Source organism: Bombina bombina, chromosome 6 (genome assembly GCF_027579735.1).
Source record: "Bombina bombina isolate aBomBom1 chromosome 6, aBomBom1.pri, whole genome shotgun sequence".
Lineage (NCBI taxonomy): Eukaryota > Metazoa > Chordata > Amphibia > Anura > Bombinatoridae > Bombina > Bombina bombina.
In genome coordinates, this window is record NC_069504.1 from 1,071,489,622 (window position 1) to 1,071,500,040 (window position 10,419).

The window sequence follows — 10,419 nt, forward strand, 5'->3', positions numbered from 1 at the left end:
AACCTTAGCTCATTTTTACCATATAAGAATAATGACAGACAAAGATTTGGCATTAGAAAAGGTCACGTTTTAGTAAATTCAAATCTAATTTAGAAAAAATGAGTGATCCTCAACATCTAGGATAATAACATATCCTTAAGTCAATTTGGATTTGGATTTGATAACACAATTCTATGCAACAGCATGACGAGAGAACTGGGCGTCCCCACTTAACCAAGAAGCGTGACCGCGCGCAATTCAGGGGCTTAAATATTGCAAGTAACAAGCCGAGAGATCTGCAGAGTAGGAGGGTCTGTGGGTTTGACTGACAGACCAATACCCCGCCCCCATACCCTACACACCTCCCCCCATTACCACGTTACCCACGTGCCAGGACGCTCACTTCCCGCCACCAAAAGAGGACTCTCTTACTGCCAACCAAACCATGCCTAGTGAGCTTTTCTTACCTCACATGAGCCTGTATGATGCCTTTCAAATCTTCCAGAAATAAGTGATTGCCTTTATTTGTCAGGTGAATCCCATCTGCTCTGTATAGCTCGGGGTTCCGGACCCCGATAAGTGGGTGTTCTAGCACTTGCCCTCCTATCTCTTCTATCCCTTTTCTTCCTGCCTGTTTCACTTTCTTTTTGCACTTAAATTGTATCTGGCCATGCTGCTTTGAAACATCGCAATGTCTCCCTGAGGTGGATGATCAGGATGTCAGGTTTCCCATTTTTTTTCTCGAATCTTGGGCTACCTCCATTAACTGTCCCCATTTCATCCCTCTGTCCTATTCACCTGATTCCGACTGAGCTTGTATTGAAGCCTAGGTTCGCTCCTTGCTTGGACTTGGAAGCTTGTATTGCAGCCCAATGCACATAGGAGTGTCCTAAAACCCAGATTCTTAGAGCTCTTTCTGCAACATAAAATAATTTGACTGTTAACTTCAACATTGAAAAATTAGCAAACAAAAGAAAAGAAAAACCTGTCATGAAATGTCTGGTGAGGTATATCTATGTATAGCAATCCTTAGCCTCTTTAAAGTGGTCTTATGTACTTTTTAAAAACGTTTGATTTCCACCTGCCTAATTTCTTTATCTGCTCCGCTAGCGCTCCCAATGCCGCTGCGCTTGTGGCTGCCCCTATCCTAAATGAATGGGGTGCTAATGAGCTGGGCTCCCAACCAAGTTTCCTGACCGCTAATTGCAGTACCCTCCTAAACTGGAATTTGGTCACTGTTTCTCATGCCTAAAAAACATATCTCCTTCTGCTGTGCTGGCCCTTAAGTAATTATTTACGCTTGCCACCGGACAAATTTTTTTTTAACACTATCCATGCCCCTTTTCCCTCCCTGTCTGTTTTGGATTTTTGAACAACTACTAAGACCGATTAGTTTGCTGTCCTGACGTCCCCCGCTTTCAGACCGTATCCCCCCGAAGTCTTACTTGTTGCTACTAATTCGCTTATGCGCAATGCTGCGGAGAATGCGATAATAAAGACTGCCGAAAATAACTTTGCCTCAAAAGCGTTTTTGCAAATCTGGCCTAGTGAGCTAACCAATGCCCTCAGTCTGTCTACCGTGATGGGTTCTCTCCTACCCTTCTTTTTCTCCTCATCTATTGCCCACCCCTTAATCACTTTTTTAATATGAATCTTTTTGTCACGTCGTTTACTTCTAATAGTCTTCCCAGTGCTTACTATATGTTGTCCATGTCCGTGGGGCCAATGACCTTTTTACCAAGCTTTTGATTATCTCTAACCGCTCCCAATCTGCCAAAGATAAATGGGGCATTTTTTCACTGTTTAAATCTGTATTTAGGCGCCAATTGCCTGAACAGGTCCCATTTAAACCTTGATAGCACATCCGCAATAACATTATTTACGCCTGGAATGTGCTTAGCTCTGCACATAAGGGATAACCTGGGTGGAAGATGCTGATAGGTTGTTTAACACATCCACTACCCCCTTGTTACCTGACCAAAACAGAATATTTTTATTAGCCAAGTCCCTACCCCACAGCTCTATTGCGACTACGATGGGAAATAATTCCAGTAACACCAGGTTCCTAGTCCATCCCTTCTCCTCCCATAACGGGGGGCCATTTTCCCACGCACCATCTGCCATGATGATATGCCCCATTACCTGACCCTCCTGCTGCGTCTGTGTACAATTGCAGCTCGGTTGCTAAGACTTTCTCCTCCCAAATTCTTATACCGTTAAAATTTTCCAAAAAACAATCCCAAACTTTCAGATCCGTTTTTATGCCCTTATTTAGTCTAATATTATGATTGGGCAATACTGCCCCCCTTGTGCTTATCTCTAGCCTTCGTTTGAAAATTCTGCCCAGGGGGATCACTCTGCATGCGAAATTAAGGAGGCCTAGTACAGGGGCGGACTGAGACCAACCAGGGCCCCCGGGCAAAAGTGTGGCAGGGCCCCACCCACCTACCTCCTCTGCCCCTCCACCACCCTAATGCCCCTCCCACCTATTGTGCCCCTCCCACCTCATATGCCCCTCCCCCAACCTAATGCCCCTCCCACCTCATATGCCCCTCCCCTACCATGTTTTTAATTGCAATATAAAGCGACATTTTTTTTACTTAAATATTTTAATAACAAAATATGAATTAACAAGTGCTGCATTGTACCCAAAAAATTAAATATATTTTTTTTAATCATACACAGAATTATAAAGTGCACTCATATATATATACTTACACTTTAGAATACCCCTACTAATTACCCTTTTTCCTTATATAAACAAACTATAATAATGTTATATGTGGGTAATACAAGGGTCAGAGGACAAATGGATTGGTAGAATATTATACTCTGATGTATGGGCAATACAGAGGATGACAAAGGGGTCTTATAAAGTTAGTGGTAATATAAGGGCAGGAGTGTTGGAGTTTCTTATAAAGTTATATGTATGTAGGTAATATAAGGACAGACTCAGAGCGTGATAGAGGGATATTAGATTATTCAAAATCTAATATCCCTCTATCACGCTTTGAGTCTTACCCATATATATATATATATATATAACTTTATAAGAAACTCCTCCTTACCCTCTGCCCTTATATTACCTCTAACTTTATAAGACCCCTTTCCCTTTGTCATCCTCTGTATTGCCCATGCATAAGAGTTATGTATAATATTCTAGTATCATACATACATACACACACAATCACACATACATACATACACACACATACATATACACACACACACAATTACACAAACATACATACATACACACACACATATGCAATCACACAATCACACATACACACACATATACAATAACACATATGCACAAAATCACACATACATACATACACATACACACAATCACACATACATACACACACACAAATACATACACACACACAATCACACATGCATACATACACAATCACACACACACAATCCCACATACATACATACATACATACATACACTCACACACAATCACACATACATACACACACAATCACACATACATACACACACAATCACACATACATACATACACATGCAATCACACAGACATACATACACACACACATGCAATCACACAGACATACATACACATACATACAATCACACAGACATACATACACATACATACACACAGACATACACACACATACAATCACACAGACATACATACACATACATACACACAGACATACACACACACACCCACACCCACACAATCACACATAAGACACATTAAGACTTCCTTACTTTGGTATGAAAATATTTTTTTCACATTAATTCCACAGAATTATACTTATTGTTCATTTACCGGACAATAACAATCTTTTCTTTTCATGAACTTTCATGGCAAAAGTAATATATAATTATAAGGAGACATCATACCATTTTAAAGAGAATAATTTAAACAGAAGGTCAAAATGGAAAGTCAGTATTTACTAGATTCTATATTTGTTTTTATCTATAACACAATCATTAGTTAGCTGTCTTAAACAAAACATTATGGAGTACTACATTAAATATTATTTAATATTTAGAAGTAAGGAGATAAGCACACATTACAGTACTATAGTTTAACTATTTGTGCTTCTGCAACAGAAATAAATGCATCCCAATGTTTTATGGTCCTTAAAACTACAGCATGAACCTAAGTTATGTTGTTTTTTTATCTGTGAATTTACTCAGCCATACAGGAGACATATCACTCTACTGATTCATTGGAATTGATATATTTATGTCACACTCACAACAGATTAAAATGTCAAGAAAGCTGAAATGAAAGGCTGATCGTTCCTCCCACAGTTCATTCATTCATTGAAAATTCCAGCTTGGCTGACTGGCTGTGGAAACTAAGATACAGTTTAGAGGGGATAAAAAAAATTACAAAGAGGATAAATTTAAAACAAATTCTTTAGCTCAGAGTGGATTATCAATTCTAAAACTCATTATTACATTGTAAAATGAACACCCCTTCATAATCAGAGGATAGAAGTATTGTTGCAAATATTGTACTAAAAGAATTTCATTTTCCTGTAGCCATGCTGATATTTTACCATGAGTTTCCTCCATGTCATTACTGCTACCCAGACCACTGCTATATATGTATCTTTCACACAAGAGTGATTACTTTTGAAAATATGTGTAGCATGCCCTTTGACTTCTTCCTTCACCTTGTCTGAACTGAGTCTGTCGCTATGCCGCCACTATCACTCACACACGTGTCCACACGCTGGCTGCTGCTATACCCTCCTTCTGCCTGCTGCCTCGGCTGACCGCCTCTAACTGTGCACTGCGCAGACAAAATTGCATCATGCCTGGATGGGCAGGGCAGAGCTGGAGCCGGCTGGTGATCTGTAATATGTGGACCGGAGTTATCCGCATCCGGTTCACATATTGCAGGAGCAGGGACACCCGGCTATGCCAGGCCATGACTTACCGTTACTGGCTCCTTCCACTCCACTCTATCCCACACTCTGCACCACCACATAAATGTAAGAGGGCCCCCCCAAGCCGCCATGCCCATTGCCAATAATAAAAAAATTATAGAATTTAACTCCTTATATTATAAATAGTACTAAGTACTTACAAATATAAAATAAAAAATATTGATTCTGCTGCAGCATGACACATGCCTGCAGTGCAGTGGGCCCTCTAAGGTGTGGGGCCCTCGGGCAAGGGCCGATTTGCCCGACTTGTCAGTCCGCCCCTGGCCTAGTACCTTCTGCATCTCCCTAAGGGTAACCTTCTTTTTTGCCAGCATTTGATTTATGGCCATTCTCATTTTATCAATTTTCCCCCTGGTAGCCTGCACTGCTTGTTCACCGAACCAATTTCTATTCCCAGAAAAGCCAAAGAAGTACAGGGGCCTTCTGCTTTGTCTGGTGCTACCGGCACCCCAGTTCTTTGAAAATCGCCAAAACCCCCTCTAGTATTCAATTGCACTCGCCCGTATTGCGCTTACCAACAATCATAAAATCATCTAAATAATGCACTAGCGAGCTGCTACCTATCCTTTCTTGTATTACCCAATGCAGAAAAGTACTAAATGCTTCGAAATATGCGCAAGAGATTGAACACCCCATTGGTAAGTATTTATCGATATAGTAGCTACCTTCAAACTTACACCCCATCAATCTGAAACTTTCTGGGTGCAGTGGTAGCAGGCTAAATGCGGCTTCTATATCGATTTTTGCTAGCTCTGCCCCTATGCCCGCAGCCTTGACTATGTTAACTGTTGGGTCAAAAAGATTGGTAAGCTACTGATGCGTCCTCTTTGCTTATTGCATCGTTGACTGAATGCCCTCTAGGATACGATAAGTGATGAATCATCCTAAACTTACCGAACTCTTTCTTAGGGACTATGCCCAAGGGGGACAGCACCAATCCTCCTATTGTTTTTTCCCGAAAGGGGCCTACCATTCTTCCCAGTTCAACCTCCTTTTCCAATTTTCCCCTCAGCACTTCAGGTAATTCGTATGCTGACTTTAGTTTTTTTTCCCTTTTTGCACCCTCTATCCTCCCCTGTATGGGTAGCCTAAAACCATATAGCAGCCCCACCCTTAATCTTTCCCTTTCTTTTGCATTAGGGTATCCCTCTATAGCCTCCACTAGCTTATTTACTTTCAGAGGAGTTCTGGCCAGCCCCAGCTCCCCCCCATGAAATTTATTTGGCCCTCAAAAGGAATACTTTTTTCCCCCTTCCTTCTTCCTACATTCCAGCCCGGGGTGATTCCATGCGCAATGCCTGCAAATATGCTTACATCTACAAGTCGTCCCTCTCTTGCAGCGCTTATCATTATACGCCAAGCATTCTTTTGTCTCTTGCTTAATCCCTTTGGTTACAACCGCACTTCCATATTGCAATTTATTGCTCCCTTGTTCCTCTGCTAGCTTTACCAGGGGGGACCATGTATCTATGATTTTTACCCTGAAATCTTTCCTGCCGTTTCCCCCCCGTGGCCACACTGCCACTCCTGAACTCCTCATCATAATCTTTCCAAGAGAAGCCCCCATAGGTTGTGAAGCAATCTGCAAGTATGTGTAAATATCTCATCATACTCTTCATTTGATCAGGATGTGCCTCTAAAAAACTCTCTGAGTACACTGTAAACCCCTTAACCCATTCCGCAAATGAACTTCTTTTCTTGCTTTTTGCCCCTTCCCCCCTGGACTTAATGGAGACCGCCTCTCTAGTAATGTCAAAGAGACTTGTTGGAATTCTACACATTTATTAATCCCTTGATATAGAGCGCTCTATGAAGAAGAAGGGAGGACATTCTACTTTGAAACCACGCACAGTTTTCAGCACGGAGCTTGAAAGCAAGAAAACTACCCGTGATTGGCCAATCCCTACCCAGGTGATACCAGAGACCAGAAACCCGGAAGTAAGTGAGATACTCACACGTGGCGCACGTCACCACAGCGGTCTATGAAAGGTACAGGGAGGTGAAAACTAGCCGTTAAAAGTGGTATTTTTGTGGGATAAGGAAGATCTATAGCCACTACTTGGCACTAAGGATAACTTCACTGAATATCTAAGACCACACTGTGGCTTTATCAACCCCTATGAACTACATATGTGACTTTTTACCCGCTGAAACTACAGACACATAGTGTTACATTTAAGGAACAATATATCATTCTTTTTGGATTATCTGGAATATTACCAAAACAGAGTTTTACTAACACTTTTTGTATTTTGTACATATTTTATAGAAATATAGGTTAAAATACCAATAGATTATTTTTATCATTTACCACCGGTGGTTTATATTATGAAGTTTTTATTGTGAATTTTACTGTGATATATTTTATGAATTAAATATCCTATATCTTAGAAACCCATTACTGGTTGATTTGTTTTTGCTTATAGCGCTTCTTTTAGTTTAGTCTGTGTATAAGGTTATGATCATACAGTCAGAGGCTTACTCTTTATGTTCTTTTTTTAGTAGAGGTGTTTTATGGAAAGCGTTACCTTTTCCATTATCCTTTTTTCAATTTTGTTAACAGGGATTCCCTGTTATCTACTACAATCTTGTGGTGATTAATGGTATTTGTCTTAACTTTATAGATTACTCTTTTCAAGAGTTTTTTTTTTATAGTTGATCATATTAAACCTTCCTTGAGGTTTTCTTATTTGTCTTTGTGGATGACTAAGAGCCTAGTGCAGGCTTGAAACGTTGTATTATCAATGGGACCCAAGATAAAAGAATAAAGATCTTTTAAAGAAGTTGGTGGCTGGAGTTCTTTTGAAATTTATGGATCTTTGTGGATGGTACCAGTCCCCTTAATACTGCTCCAGTATATGGTAGCTATTTGGGATCCCAGTGGATTGTTACGTAACATATTATACCACATAATAAGATTATTCTACTCTGTACAGCTCTCCTTATTGGTATAGGGACTCACCGTTCCTGAAACAGAAGGTTGTGGGTTTGAACCCAGGTAAAGCTCCTTCCTCATCTGGCATGTGGTTCGGGTGACAGCAAGCATTCCAGAGTGGTATTTTATGACATGTATGTTTGTATATATTCAAAGAAGAGAAGGTGGCCAGTTTGTATTAAAATTCAAAACTTTATTACATCCGCTAAAATCTGGAAGAGATGACAACAGCAAAATTCGGGAAAGCATAGCACCCTGGCTTACGCCGTAATCATAGCCAATAGTGCTAAGATCAACCTGTCTCCTGTTTGTATGTATGATATACATTTTAATGACATGCATGTTTGTATGTATGCCATGTATGTTTCCCAAGTTATGTATAGGGGCTTATATTAATCTCTCTCATATGGTGGTTATTTTTTCTGATGCCTGTTTCAGGTATCATATTCAATTGTTAGTGTTTTAGGGACACCAATATATTTTTCCCTATGTTTTTCTTTACAAGAATAACCAAGCAGCCAATGTAGTCTAGCGGTTAGCTTTGTGGCTATACAACTCAAAGGTTGGATCGAATCAAGCTTCTGGCGCTGGATGTCCCTTAATTTTATATCCCTTATATTGAGGTGAAGAGTTTTTCATAGGATGAAGAGGCATACTTAGGGGTCGACAGACTTCTATTTTTCTTTCCTTTCACATCTTCGAAGGACATAACCTCATTATTTTCTAATTCTGAGTCAGTCTAGTCCTCATGGAGCCAGTTTTGGAAGACAATCAATCCTGGATATCTTCTTCTGAGTCTAAATTAGCAAAAAGGGTCCATCCCTGATACAGTTTCGGATCAGGTGGGGGCAAGTTTTCCTTCTTTCATCAAGCTTGGATCGTGTTGTCCCAGACCTCTGGGCAGTGGAAGTGGTATCCCAGGGATACAGTATAGGATCAAATCTTGTCCTCCCTGAGGCAGATTTCTCATATCTAGTTTTTTTTTTTTTTTACAATCCAGTTAAAGAGAGAGTTTTTCTTAATCTGTGTATAAGATTTTGCTTCTCTAGGAGGGATTGTTCCAGTTCCTCTGGCGAAACATTTTTAGACCTTGAGTCTTTCAACAGATTTTTCAGCCTTCTTTCAAAGGGGAGACTATCTGTTCTATTTTTTCCTCATCTCAGGAGTGTCATTCAAGACTTCCATAGACCTTAAGGACACATACTTTCATGTTCCTGTCTCAAGTAGCATTTCCATTCATTTCAGTTTGCTTTTCAAGATAAACTCTTCCTTCTTGTGGTCCTTCTTTTCGGTTTTGTATCTGCATCTCAATTCCTTTTAGGGGCTCTTCTGGCAGTGATCAGAGCTTAGGGCATTGTGGTGGCTCCGTACCTGGTCGAGTTCTTGGTTCAAGCGCCATATTTTACTTAGCTAGTTCCCTGGTACCAATTACCAGGGTATGCAAGGGTACCCCTATATAAAAGAGGTACCTTGAATTCAATCTTCAGTGTTGTCAGGGCATCTGTAAATGTCAGTGGAAAATACATATATATATATACATATGTATATATATATATATATATATAATATAAGATAAAATAAGTATGAAAACTCTCAAATAGTAAGTTTGAGCATGCTCATTCATCACACTCTATGTATTCCACATCTGAGAACAAAGGAGTGCTTCCAAAGATGTCCTGCTGAGGTGTGAAGCTAAAATCCCAATCAGATTGTCACTGACCCCTATTTCTACTCTGAAATTATCTATAATTTTGTGTGTTGTAAATCTTGGATCAAACATGAGGATTCACTTTCCTGATGACATAGCATTTGAAACAAAAGGTTTAGCTTTTTGAAGCCCACAGCCCTGCAGGGGTAACCAAGCCAGCATACATCATGGAATGTTTGGAGACAACATCCTGTACATAAAGTCAGATAAGCAAATAAAATTCTGACTGTATAGTGATTAGCATAGACTTGTTAATTACCCCTAGAGTTAAGATTTAACATATCTTAACCAATACATATATAATTTTTTAAAGCATAAAATGTCTTAACCTCTGTATTTTAGAAGCATAGAAATTAATATATGTATATATATGTACATATATTCAGACAACATATTAAATGTATGCCTCAGACTGTATTAAATATATATATATATATATATATATATATATATATATATATATATATATATATATATATATGGGAGATACAATTCAAATTTGTAATAGATTAAATAACAATTATAATGATCCCATTTTTTAAATATAACATATTGTTGTTTTTCTATCTTCCAGATGGAGCTAAAATATGCCAATACAGAATTCCAACATGGGTTGACCTAAGTCATATCATATGGTTATGCACTAAATGTTTATGAAACTTTAAATACATCTCTTAAAATATAATAGGATGAGTATATAGGAATTACTTTGATGTGATATGACTATAAAATATTGATGTTTGATATCAGGTTGTAGGTTTTCTGTTATGCTAGATGAGATATGGATGCTGAAAAGAGAATTTTATTGATGCAAAAAGTTATGGTATGATAATTAATCACTTTATAAGGAT